Consider the following 14,754-nt stretch of genomic DNA (forward strand, 5'->3'; position numbering starts at 1 on the left):
CAATGTTAGTTTTCTTGGTTGTTTATGGTTAGTTTTTGTATAAATTAAGGATTTTTCAAATTTTCATTTTTTTCCCTGTGCTTAAAACTCATTAAAAAAAAGTTTACAGAGAGCAGTTCGTATGGCTCTAGTGTGAACTCTTGCAATGTTAGTTTTCTCTGTTCAAGGTTTTCTCAGTGTTATTCAATGTTTTTACATTTAGTTTACTATTACACTGTGCATTCTATGGTATAATTAACTATTTTTGTGCTTAAAAATCTTTAAAAAAATATATATTTACATATAGTTCGTACAGTCCGGAATGGACTAATTGTATTTACATACAATCCTATGAGGGAAATTACTTCGGGTCATGACCAAATCGGGTTGTGACCAGAGTTTTGGAACGAATTTCGGTCGTGACCCGAGGTTCCACTGTACAGCAAAACTTTGCTTCGTTTAACTAACATGCTAACAAAAGTCACAATTTATTCTTATCTATTGGTTATTGTTTTCTAGTAAAACCACCTCTTGTGGGAAAGGTTGTTTTCTAGTGAAACAACCTCTTGTGGGAAAGGTTTATTAAAGAAAATACTGATGACAATTAGCAAGGTTCATTTTTCGTGCCCATGAATACACGCTACCACCTAACCATTCTATGTTCTTATGGCTTAAACCAAGAACCACTATGCTTATTTTAAGATAGTGCAATACAATTAATCATACTAAAGTAGCAACCAGGGGCCTCATGCATAACGCCATGCGTAGAATTCACACTATAACATGACGTAAGCACAAAAGCCGAAATGTGCTTACGCACAGAAAAATCCAGATGCAGGAATCTGTGCATTCGTCAACTTCCGCGTTCTTCCGCTACATAAATCCCGCTCAGCGTGGAAATAAACGCTCGTGCACGCGCTTGCTGACCCACCCCAACACCTCCCATAATTATGCCTCTTTGAATATGCAAATCAATATAAATAGCCCTTAAGCCCAGCGTTCTGTGAAAAGGTAATGGTCACATATCAAAGTTGGCGTGAAAAGGCGACTCGTAGCCCACCGTCCGAGTGTGATATGAAAGCTTATTGGGGTACAGTGAAAAAAAGGCACACAGTGTGAAAAAAGCACGAAATGTCAACTTTAATCTCTAAATTTCCACTTTAATAACGTAGTTTATTTTGTCATTAAAGTAGAACATCATAAACTTCATCTTAAAATCGTTTAATTTACTAGTTTCTCAAATCCCATCGTAACTAAAGTAGCACGTTAAATGCTTTGTTGTGTATTTGATCTTTTGTGTGCTCTATGTGCCTGAATCACTATGTGCTCTTCCTCCGACAGGACACAGAATCCATTACGTTCATAATATTACAGCTCTCTGAATAATTAAAATACTGAGAAGTATACGTGATATAATTTTCATGATGATATAAGTTAAAGCATGTTATTAAACATGGGAACACGGTGGCGCAGTGATTGTTCATGTCTTACAGCAAGATGCTTGCTGCGCCATGAGCAACCTTTGATAAAATGCTTTATTACAGAAGTACTGTCTTTTACAAATGTACTAACCCCCAATTCCTGTCCTTACTTTTCTTTCTCCAAATACCCAATCGCCACACAATCAGCTCTGTAATAGACGTTAAGCCATCTGTAAGCTTAGAACGCCGATTCTTCAAAACTTTTAAGGAACATCGAAATATCTTCATAATGTTTAATTATTCTACCCATCTATCCTTCCCGTATCACGCCAGCCACAGCATGAATACAGCGCGAGGAAGGAACACACCGTGAACGAAGCTCAAGCTCGCTAGCACTGCGGCACCGTGTAGTTAAAGTTTTATCTGTATAATATAATTAGCATATTTTGCTGCATTTCATCTTGCAGTGAGAGTAACAACACTAAAGCAATTATGGTATTTAGAATAGTTTGAGCATTCTGTGGACCATTATATTGTTACAGGTTAATTACAATCAGATGCATTAAATTTATGAACAATATGCAGTTAATTTCAGTGTATTTGATAAAGCCGCCATCGTGGATGTGGATCTAAGAAAAGGTAACCACACAGGAATAGTAGCACTGCTTTGATGCTGGGTGCCGTCAGTCTGAAAAACCGAGTGGAGAACTTGCGTACGACAGGGTATGAGGTACCGTGGAAAAGTGAGTGGCTTTACGCCAAGTGTAGGTTTTATACATTGCGATTTGAACATGGAAACGTTCTTACGCAACATTTCTGTGCGTATGCACCGTTTATACATGAGACCCCAGGACTGTAGTGATAGTATGAAAACGATTTACCATTATATAAATATTAAGTCTCTGATTCTGTCCACAAGTTCAAATATGGCACTTAAATGCAAACTCTCAGAAATGATCTTAAAAATAATCGGGACCAAAATGGAATTGTACAACGTATGCATAAAATAAATCAAAAACCAACAGAAACACAAACTCAGATTAACAGTGGAAAGGCAGATAGTTGTTGCACAGTGTAAGAGAGGTTAGCAATCATTTTTTCCATGAGAGTGGGTTTGAATCCTGGCCAGTTCAAAGTAAACAAATTGCATTTCTTCCTGGCAAATATTCTCTCGTAGCATTTGAATTTTTCTCTCATGTTGAAAAATGCATTGGTTAATTTGACAGACAAATATAAATGATCATGAATAAGTGAAAAATCTGGTTCCTAATGACTGAGAATTGGATATAAGTGGGTTTATGATTAAGATTAATGGATGGTATAAAATATGGACCAAATACACCTTGGAGTTGGGTGCTGCAATCTAAATGCGCAGGTGCAGCAAAACAGAGGGTTTAGTATGAGCCACTAAGCAGTTCTGGGAATTTAATATCCAATAACGACCAAACCAACATTCACTGCAAGGTCATAGTTCATAGACCGTTCTGCTGGCAGGAAGCTCATATTATATGGCTTTGTCCAATTTATGTTTTGGCGAATTCTCAAAACAAAGATGAACAAGCAATAAATCCACAGGATGATTAACAAGGACATTTTTTTTAATATGCAAGTGTTTCATATATTTACTTGTAGGCTCTGCAAATGTGCAAGATTTGACTGTGTGATAAAGCTTCCTTTCAAAGTGAAGGCTTAAAGGAGGATTAAGAGACATTGGTTTAAATCTGTTGGTAAAGGGAGGTGTGTTAAAAATCAGTTTGTTGGGATTGGCAATGATTGTCAGCACATCTTTCTTACTAAACTTTTTTTTTTTTTTAACTCATGACTGTTAACAGCACAAAAAAATGTTACTTAAAAAAAAAAAAAAAAAAAAAAAAAAAAAAAGTAATCATCAGTACCTCTACCTGGACCAAGATTGTATTGTATTGTACTGGCACCCAAGACATCTGACAAAATGGGCTATTTTGACATATCACAATAAAGGTGTCTAGCATGTACCATACAATATTATTGTTTTCAAATCAGCCAAATTTTGACTGAAGTTTGGCAAAATTTACAAAAAGCTGTCTACTGCCATACATATGGTTAACTTTGTTTATAGGCATTTTCCCTCCACATTTGCTATGCATTAAGGAATGAATGAGTTTCTATATGATGTAGGCCATGGGCATCTTGTGGTCCCTGGCCATTTTCGTGTGATCTGTTCGCACCGTACAAGAACTGTAACCTTTATGTAAAATGTGATATGTAAAGAAGAAGGATGCTGTGCAAAATGAGGCATGTTCAGGAGACAACGAGGGACACTGCCAACTTATTGCTTCAAACTACTTCACTGGGGAGATTATTGCCTTGATGCAACGCTTGGAGCGGCACACCAGGGAGGGAAGCGGCTATGAAGAGTGATGTGCAAAGTACTTCGAGATCGGGAATTCATGAGCAACCCTACCGCACTTTATTGTTTTGAAGCAGTTGTGAGTTGACGAGGAGATTAATGCTTTGATGTGTGTCGCACAAGGAAGGTGGCTATGAAGAGTGATGCGGTGGAAATAGCGGTGCTCCATTTTTACCAATAACGCTCCTAAGTCAAAACTAAGATTTGTAAAATGGCTGCAGGGCTTGTGTTAAACTAATCAGCACAATTCATCATCTGAGGCCCCACCTATGATCATTTCTGGTTGAATGAAAAGTACATACTGTATCCTGGGGTAGGAGCTAGCTAAAAAACATATCAAGAACTACAGTACAAATGGCCCAAGTTCCTGCAGCGGGAATGCTACAGAAGTCCCCGATTCCTGAAAAAAGATCCAGCACTGAGAATTTTGTTAAACACTTTTGTATATGTTTATTGTGTTATATCATTAAAAATAGTGCAAGATGCTTTTCAACTTCCATATGGAGAATAGGCCATGAATTTGCCTGTTTTTGACTGACCGCAAACTGCAGCAGTTATGCAGATAGACAATCCCGAAACACACACACACACAAAGACCCTGAACTCAGCTAGTTGCTCGATTCCCAAGTATGTGGAATCTGCATGTGATACTAGTGTACACAATGGTTTACTTCAGATATTTGGGTTTACTGCCACTGTTCATAAACATGCTGTTTGAATCTAAAATGACCCGTGTACAGCAGCAAAATGATTTTGAACCCTCCAGGGAGGCCTCCAGCCTATTTTTGGTTCAATCTTTTCACAAAAATACGAATGGATGCAGACTTCAACCATGGTGGTGAAAAAGTAAATATACCTGCCTTTTTATTGGGTGTATTTTTCAATTTTTGCCCGAAAAGATATTCAGTTGCTATTTTAGCAATACTGATGGATGCGGGTGATTTTTATTGCTGCATTACATTCCTAAAATGCACTAAAAAGGTGAAAATTGTTATAACATCATTGGAGAGAATCTTGGAAGACCCTTCCTTATATAAACATCAGACACTTATGGTGTGGTCTGGTCTTGACAATTAAGGTGTGTGGCTACATTATGCTAATATCAAAAGAGCTCTCTTAGGCCCTTAGAAGGAAAAAAAAACATTAATGCCTAGTAGTCTGAGAAGGGTTTTAAATGTATTTCCAAGAAATTTATAGTCAACTTCTCAACTGTCTGAAATATCACTATCACTCAGAATTGGAAACATTTTCAAACAACTGGCAATCTATCCAGGAGAGGTCATACCACCAATTTCAGTCTAATTGCGAACAGATACATGTGGTGGGAGTTCTTCAAGAACCCCACAATATCACCTTAGGATTTATAGCCAAGACTGTGCACAAACCAATTTTCTTAAAGAGACTGCATAACTTTTCCTTTCTCTTAAAAGAATAAAATAGATGTGCCACTTAAGTTCATTATTCATTACAAAGCACAATAATATAAAAACAGGACTACTGGAACAAGGTGCTCTGGAAAAAAAAATGAGAAAAAGGTAAAGATGTGTGGCCACAATGCCATGTGTCAAGGATACTTAAAACCAAAAGTTGTCTTTGATCAAAGAACCTCATATCAAATGTAAAATATTGTGGTGGAAGCATTATAGTTTGGGCTATTATTTTGCCTCAGGGGCTGGCCAGTTTGCCATCAGATTCAACCATACATCAAACCCTACACCAGGTAAAATCTCGGGGGGAATACATGGCCATGTGGAAAAGTGGAAGGTGAACCCTAAGTGGACCTTGCTTCAAGACACTAGCCAGGTTTCCATCCAAGGAGTTTTTGCGAAAAAATATTTAGCGCTTCAAATTTTTTTACCGATATAGCTGATGGAAATGCTGATTATCGATAAAATGTTGTACATGTCGACATAATATTTTTCCGTTTAACTTTAGCGCATAAATTCCATGTCGATACTTCAGATGTCGCAAAAACTACATTGGAAACAGTTTTTGTCGGAAAAAAGGGCTTTAACGCAAATAAATGTGTCACATTTTCATCACGTGCAATCAAAACGAGAATGGCGGAGCGGCTCGCATGGTCTGATGAAGAGAGTTTTTTTTTTTTTTTGATTAAACGTCGTTATTTTGTATTAATTCAAATTTCAGTTTTAATTAAAAACCTTAAGGGAAGCAGGTTAATTCAGTTGTTATCGCACTGTGAAGGGATGTTGAAAGGTAGGCTCACCTGTACAGATCCGATGCTGCAAACACAGCTGCATCATGGGCACTTCCAGGAGTGCCAACGCAAATGTCTCGTATCATGCACCTGTCATCAACAAGGGCCTGGAGAACAATAGATGGCCACCCTTTGCGATTAATGTAATCGCGGTAGCCTTCCGTCGGGGGAAGAATAGGCACATGCGTGCCATCCAGCGCACCGTAAATCTGTGGCACAAGATGCACCAAGGAATTGCGGTATGCGATTTCATTGGCCTCCGCTACAGTCGGAAGTCTGATATAACGCCGCATTAATTTTTCTTTAATAGCGGTGCACACAGCATATACACACCGATGGACGGTAGTTTTACTAACCCCGAAAGTTTCTCCAACTACTCTATACTCGGCGCAGGTTGCCAGCTTGTAAAGGGCGATGGCAATCCGCTTTTTGGGTTGGAACCGGTGGTCGTTGGCAACCTGTGATGGGCGCAACATCAGGACTGATGAATCCACACAACATCTCAAACGTCGGCCGTGTCATTATAAAATGTTGCAGCCAGAGATTTTCTGTTAAGTGTCTCTCCACCACCTCCTCCCAGAAGGTCTTATTCCGTCGTCTCTCCCATACCCGTGGGTTTCGTCGCACTAGGGTATTTTCTTCGAGCTCTAGGGCTATCAGACAAGCAACTGCTTCATTCTGCTGTCGTCTTCGGATATTATGTACAATTCCAATTATTTGTGAAACTGAAATAACAGTAAGCTGGCAAATTTCAAAAAAACTGTCTGAATAATCTCTCCATTTCTTTGTTTCTTTGTTTAGTGGAGGGGGTGTAACGTGGAAAACAAAAGATAGATAATTTGCGACATACACAAAATTATGTATGGAAACGGCTCAAGGGCAGATTTTTTTCGCGATACAACAAAAGTTATGCGACAGTTCGTTTTGGGGGGGGGATGACGTCATCACGCACACCATTTTATCGATAAAAAGCCAGTTTGATGGAAACAGGCTGGAGACAGCAAATTTCGCACATTTTTTTTACGTATATTCTGTTTGTCGATAACAAAACGTCGCAAAAAACTGGATGGAAACTTAGCTAATGACATAAAACACAAGCAAATCCACAAAAAGAAGAAATTGAGGGTTTAGAAATTACCAAGTAAATGCCTATATATTAAACTCTGTAAAAATGCTGTGGTGGCATTTAAAATGTGAAGCACATATAAAAAATGATCCAACATTACACAGTTGAAGTTTTGTACAGTGGAGTGGGCAAAAATTCTTAGTTAATACAGGAAACTTGTAGATAATTATAAGAAACAAGAAGTTATTCCGGCCAAAAAGAACACTCCAAAGATAGAGTATACTTATTTTTTTCCACAACCACAATTGCATTTCTGACTTTTTGAGCTAAAGAAAAAAACTACTACACAATTACTTTCATTGTTATTTGATAGATTATCTTTATGTATCAAACTGTTGAAATGAACATGAAATTTCTTTATGTACACATAAGATGAATAACACACAACTTTCCGGGGGTCATACTTTTTAACAGTGCTGTGTAAGTTAATCTGTCAGGATTGTTTCTATTATGGAGATGGAATACTTTAAAAATACATGTATGCACTGAGCCACAGCTTGTCACAGTGCATGTGCAAATTATAAGGCATTCTTATCTATCTATCTATCTATCTAATGCCGATAGCTTTAACCTCCTTGGCGTTAACCCCGAGTGCGACTCTGGTTTGAAATTCTAATTACAGATAAACCCTAGACAGGCCCAGGGTGACATGAAATGATGCAGTTTATAGTATTAAGCCTGAACAACACTTGGGACAGTATTCTACTGCCATCTAGTGGATAACATAACATGTAGCAAAACAAAGATTTTCATGCTTTACAAAACAGAGTGGTGGCTCCAAGGCTAGGGAGCTACACCAGCAATTCGGAAGGTTGCCAGTTTAAATCCCATAAACGCCAGAAGTAACTCCACTCTGTTGGGTCCTTGAGCAATTGCAGGGAAAACTTGGGGGTTGGTGGCAGGATTGGCAAAAAAAACCAAGAAAAAACAACACATCTCACACTGTTCCAAACAAACAAACAGAAATGTTGCACAAGAACATTTCCACGTTCAAATCATGATGTATAAAACCTAAAAACCTGGCGTAAAGTCATGCACATTTCCACGGTACCTCATACCTTGGTGTACGCAAGTTCTCTGCTCGGTTTTGCAGACTGGCGGCACCCAGCGTCAAAGCAGTGCTACTGTTCCTGTGTGGTTACCCTTTTTCAGATCCACATCCCTGACGCGGCTTTATAAATACACTGAAATTAACCGCATATTGTTTATTAGTTTAATGCATCTGAATGTAATTAACCAGTAACAATATAATGGTCCACAGAATGGTCAAACTATTCCAAATACCATGACTGCTTTAGCGTTGTTACTCTCACTGCACCTTCTTTTACTTTTTTCAGCTGCTCCTGTTAGGGGCTGCTACAGTGGATCATCTTTTTCCATATTACTCTCACTGCACCACTCAGAGCAGCTGATCGGAAAGAGGATTATCAGTATACAGCATCAAGCATACGCTGCCTCAGCCATGCTTCCTATTTGAACTGCTTCTCACATGGCAAACACTTCAAAACCTTTCCTGTACAGACCTCGTGGTTCAGAAAGAGTTTCACCCCAATCAATCAGTTCATCAAGTGCTCCTTGTAGAACTGTTTGTACTTATAAATACAATCACCTCACTTTAAACTTACACTACAGTTATAATATTGCACAACCTGAGCCACTTTATAAAGTACGTATTTACATATGATGACGATCATTTTTAAGATGAAATGCAGCAAAATATGTTTATTATATTATACAGATAAAACTAACTTCATTTAAATAATCTATTTTGTTAATAATTAAAGAACACGGTGTCTCTACAGTAGCACGGATTGTTCCTGCCTCGCACTGTATGCTTCACTGGGACTGGCGAGAAGGATAGAATAATTAAACCTGTACTAGGAAGATATTTCAATGTTCCTTAAAAGTTTTGAAGAATCGGCATTATAAGCTTACAGATGGCTTAACGTCTATTACAGAGCTGATTGCGTGGCGATTGGGTATTTGGAGAAAGAAAAGGAAGGACAGGAATTGGAGGTTAGTACATTTGAAAAAGACGGCACTGCTGTAATAAATTATTTCATCAAAGGTCGCACACAATCACTGCGCCACCATATTTCCATGTTTAATAACATGCTTTACCTCCTATCATCATGAAAATTATATCAAGTATACATCTCAGTATTTTAATTATTCAGAGAGCTGTAATATTACGAATGTAATGGATTTTGTGTCCTGTTGGAGGAAAAAAAAGCTGGTAAGCACGTAGTGATTCCCACACAAAGCACATAGAAGATCAAATACAAAAAGCATTTAACGTGCTACTTTGGTTACGATGGGATTTGAGAAACTAGTAAATTAAATGATTTTAAGGTGAAGTTTATGACATTCTACTTTAATGACAAAAACTACGTGATCAAAGTGGAAATTTCGAGATTAAAGTTGGCATTTCGTGCTTTTTCCCCACTGTGTGCCTATTTTTTTTTTTCTGTAACCTAATAAGCTTTCATATGAAACTCAGACAGTGGGCTATGACTTGGCTTTTCACGGCAAATTTGATATCTGACGACTTCTTTTTTATTTTGGGCACTGTGCGACTTTGTTAACTTAAGCTTTCGAGTTTCTCCGACACACTATGTCACTCGATCAACTTCCTTTTCTTGTTTATACCACTGTTTAAACCAACAAATAGTACGTTTTTCCTTGCCTCCACTTGGTATTTGCTGAAATTCTTCTATTTTTCCTTGTGCTTTTCCCATTGTCTTTTCACAGAAGGCTGAGCTTAAGGGCTATTTATATTTATTAGAGGCGTAATTCTGGAAGGATTTGGGGTAGGACAGCAGACGCGTGCACGTGCATTACTTTTCACGCTGATCGGGATTTATGTAGCGGAAAAATGTGAAAGTTGGCATACGCACTGATTCCTGCATCTGGATTTTTCTGTGCATACGCACATTCCCGCTTTTGTGCTTACGCCCGCCATGTTATAGTGCGAGTTCTACGCACGGCGTTATACATGAGGCTCCAGGTGTTTTGTTGTGTGGTGGGGTGAGTGCTCCCAACCTGGTAAATGTATGGTAAATCTAAGGCAACCCATCAATATTCATGAGTGTAGTGTAGCCTCCAACAAAACACGCAATGGCAAATGAAAAGATGAAATCGAGCAATGATGTGAATTGGTCACTGTTGTTGACAAGAAAAGTAAAATGTTAAGTTTCAGCCTGGTACAACAGTAGACGAGTGACAAAAATGTAAATAATTATGATCAAGTGCAAGGACAAGGAAGACATTAGGCCCCCTTAGCACTGTTCATAATGCAGCAACTGTCAAAGTTCATCCTCACAGGTGGCGCAGTGGTAGTGCTGCTGCTTTGCAGTAAGGAGACTGTGGAAGATTGTGGGTTCGCTTCCCGGTTCCTCCCTATGTGGATAGCGCTTTGAGTACTGAGAAAAGCGCTATATAAATGTAATGAATTATTGTTTTTTTTATTATATCTAGGGAAATATGAAAAGTCACATAGCCGTGAGCTGTGGTAGCCTGAAAAATCCGAATTGGGAGGATCAGTTATGCAGATGAAGCACTGATATTCAACCCTCTTATGTACAAGCAACAGAAAAAAATAAAAGTGCACAAAGAAACACGCTCCTACTGTCCAGATCATTATTTACATGTTTCTGTTACACTTAATAATAATAAATAAAAATTCAATGTTTTTGGCAGCAACAGACCTTTAAGTGACACTTTTCTGTCTTTGGTACATCATCAGACTGCCATTTCAGACTGATTAAATGATAATCCATCTGACAGATTCACACTTCACACATTTGGGATACAATTCTACCTAGATCATTTGCTACTAATAGGAGTGGATTCTTTATGCAGAGAGTGAAGAGATTTTTGTGAGGCATAATGGATGAAAGACAAAAAGGTGAAATTTGGAAAACTACAGCAAATGCTGCTGTGATTTGAAAAGAAAAAAAGATGTATGTCATTAAAAGTGGGGCAAAAACACAGAAACTTATATTATGGAGCTCCTCCATTTATTCTAATTAATGGAAGCATTAATTAGAAAACCTCAACTGTAGTGGTGTCCAAAACAAAGAATGATAGCCTCCAGTAGTGCATCTTTCACGGCTATTAATAACTGCCAACTCCCCTGGCATGACCAGTTATATATTTAAAATAACTAGCAAGACAAATAATTCCAGTTTGACAACTACACTCTGAAACTTCACAAGGTTCCACCCTTTTCAGCCACCCTTAACAGAGTTAAGAACAACTCTGAAGTGGATGACTCTTCCTATTTCACAAGGCATAAAACAGCCTTTTAGAAAAAACACAAAAAACATTTAAGTCAGTCTTCCAAAACGAATGGCCTTCCCTCAAATGGTCTCCAATCCAAACTTTCCATCTCTTAAATGGACTGTAAAAGAGTTATTCCAGAAGCTTTGAATGTTGCACCAATTCAATGCCAGCTCTCCAGAAATGGTTTAATTATCGTACTTCTTAGTTAATGCATGTAGATAAACACTTTAGTTAGCAAAGCTTGGGCTATTTAGAATATTTTTCTTATATGGCATGCTTTACAAAATATGCATAATGTCTGCTAAGAAGCTGAATCTTATGTGTCCATAAGCTAATTATTAGTAAAAAATATTTCAACATATTATACTGAATTCAAAATTTGTAAAGTGTACTTGAAGAAAATTGCTAATTCTTTTACAAATAAAATGAAGCAGATTCCTACACCAGACAGTATGTGTTTTCCTGCCTCTTCTTCCTTGACATGGAGGAAGGGGGGTTGGGGACTCAGTAATTTAAATTTTGACAGATAAACATTTTCTGCACTTCGCAATTAAAAAGAGAAACTCTTCGTTGTTATTATTTGTTGTCATTCCCTCTGTCTTTGATTTAAGTTATTAATCTTCCAGTTCACCCTGCTTCTGAGCGTCTTTTCCACATTTCTCTATGAGAGCCATCCAAATAGAGAATATGTCAGGGCAATGGGTGTGCAAAGATGGCATACCGAACTCATTCAAGAGGAAACCCTATTTTGCACTCTCATCTACACTACAAATCTTGCCAGAGGAGAAGATCACCAAGAATAGGTCACCGGGTTAAGGAAATGAAAATATCACAAGGTGAGATGAACATTTCAAAATCTTCCTTTGTAACTGACAGATGTGTTTCCTTTCAGAAAAACAGAGAAATGAGACTAAGAATAATGGGAATAGTGAGTTATGGACAAAAACACCACCCCAACTTCAATCGCTCTAACCATGAACTGCTATAGTAGAACTAAGAGAAGGGATCTAAAACGACATGAAACACTAATCCAGTAACTCAACTGCCAACTGTCTGTGCAAAGGGAAAGTTAACCACTACTTCTGAGAAAAATAGTCACCTTAAGAACTTCTAGATTTACAAACATAAAAAAAGACAAGCAATAGTTCAATTTGAAATTTACAGTGAAAAATCACTAACTGAATCAACACAAAGTACATACAATAAATAGGATAGACTTGGGTACCTCAAAACACAGATCACCATAAAAACTTATTAATATTGTTTGTTAATAAACACAGCCTTGTACAAGTAGCCTAAAGAGATAGTAAATTTGTATGCTTTATAGTCTAGTAACATGTTATGTGCAGACCTAGCTCAGCTGTGAAATAAGTCAGCCTTGCACAACATTTCTGATACAAGATAAAGAAAATAGGCAGTTGACTCAATGTGTGAACACAGGGGGGTTTGGGGGAACCAACTCAACTTAATCCTAGCACAGACCAACAAAAACATTAACCCAGAAAGTAAGCACCTCAGAGATAAGGAAAGATTTTTCACCGATTTACCAAGAAAGATACTGTAAATATGGAAAGAGGGAGCACCACCTTTTCATAGCCTTCAACTGCATAGCTTTCCCTTAGTAGCTAGCTGATAAAATGACTATTCTACTGATATTCAACTTAGGCAGTGACAGTCTTAAGGTATACAGTAATCCCTCGCTATATCGCGCTTCGCCTTTCGCGGCATCACTCCATCGCGGATTTTATATGTAAGCATATTTAAATATATATTGCGGATTTTTTGCTGGTTCGCGGATTTCTGCGGACAATGGGTCTTTTAATTTCTGGTACATGCTTCCTCAGTTGGTTTGCCCAGTTGATTTCATACAAGGGACGCTATTGGCAGATGGCTGAGAAGCTACCCAATTTACTTTTCTCTCTCTCTTGCGCTGACTTTCTCTGATCCTGACGTAGGGGGGATTGAGCAGGGGGGCTGTTTGCACACCTAGACGGACGCTCGTCTAAAAATGCTGAAAGATTATCTTCACGTTGTTACCTTCTGTGCAGCTGCTTCCTGAAGCGACATGCTGCACGTTGCTTCGCATACTTAAAAGCTCGAAGGGCACGTATTGATTTTTGATTTAAAAACAAACTGTCTCTCTCTCTCTCTTTCTCTGCTCCTGACGGAGGGGGTGTGAGCTGCCGCCTTCAACAGCTTTGTGCCGCGGTGCTTCGCATACTTAAAAGCCAAACAGCCCTATTGATTTGTTTGCTTTTCTCTCTCTTTGACATGCTCTGCTCCTGACACGCACTCCTTTGAAGAGGAAGATATGTTTGCATTCTTTTAATTGTGAGACGGAACTGTCATCTCTGTCTTGTCATGGGGCACAGTTTAAACTTTTGAAAAAGAGACAAATGTTTGTTTTGCAGTGTTTGAATAACGTTCCTGTCTCTCTACAACAAGTGCGCTTTTATTCAAGAAGAAAAAAGAAAGCAGGTTGCGGTAAGCAGTTGATGCGACTGCTTGCGTAGTGCAATCCTAAGAACTGCCCAATCAAGAGCTTCTGGGTTTGATGCTGGCAGCTTCTCAAGTTTGCCGTTTTGAGTAGAAAGCTGCTATTAGTGTTAATATTATAGGGTTATATGTTAGGGTTATATTATTATCGAAAATTGCCAAAACAAGACAAACACACGTGGGGCAACACTGCTGCGTATATTTTTACTGCTGCGTAGCGAGACTTGAGTGCGGGAAACAGTCAAACGCGTCGTAAAGTCGAACAGTCGTAACTTGCATAGGTCGTATGTCGACGAGTACCTGTATTGGCTTCCTGAAAATGGAACTCTGTGACAAGAGAGCTATTATATAGGATATTCTAAAACCCCTATAGCACGGATCTGGAGCAGGCTTCCTCACACATTGTTATGTTATAGATCAGGATATCTCGTGGGTTCTACTTGGTACTAGCATATAGACACCCATATAATCAAAACAAAATCAAGACAGACAGAAACTTTAAAAAAAAAACAAAAAAAAAAAAACAAACAACAAACAAGCTTGTTTCTGAATATGAAAAGGTGTGCCAACTTAGCTGCAGTGCAGCACGGATTTCTAAAAGACTACGATCAATGCAGACATTACATTGATTTAAAGTAATACACCAGAAAAGTTATAACAGTACTTTCCAATACATAAAAATCTATAAAAGACAGACACTACAAACATTAATAATGCAGCCTCAAGCTATAAGTATGCTTGGGGCTAACTCCAGGTTAAACTAACCTAATCATTTTGTACTGTTTTAGTAGAACTGTGCTCATTTCCCTACACTTTGGTACACCTAGTTAAGACAGAAAAG

General features: G+C 38.3%; 1 protein-coding gene across 1 annotated transcript in view; it reads right to left on the minus strand.

Annotated features, from left to right (window-relative positions):
* The window catches only part of cd63 (CD63 molecule), a 51,848-nt gene that overhangs the window by 12,905 nt on the left and 24,189 nt on the right, over positions 1 to 14,754 (minus strand). The window lies entirely within an intron of this gene.

Source organism: Erpetoichthys calabaricus, chromosome 3 (assembly GCF_900747795.2).
Source record: "Erpetoichthys calabaricus chromosome 3, fErpCal1.3, whole genome shotgun sequence".
Classification (NCBI taxonomy): domain Eukaryota; kingdom Metazoa; phylum Chordata; class Cladistia; order Polypteriformes; family Polypteridae; genus Erpetoichthys; species Erpetoichthys calabaricus.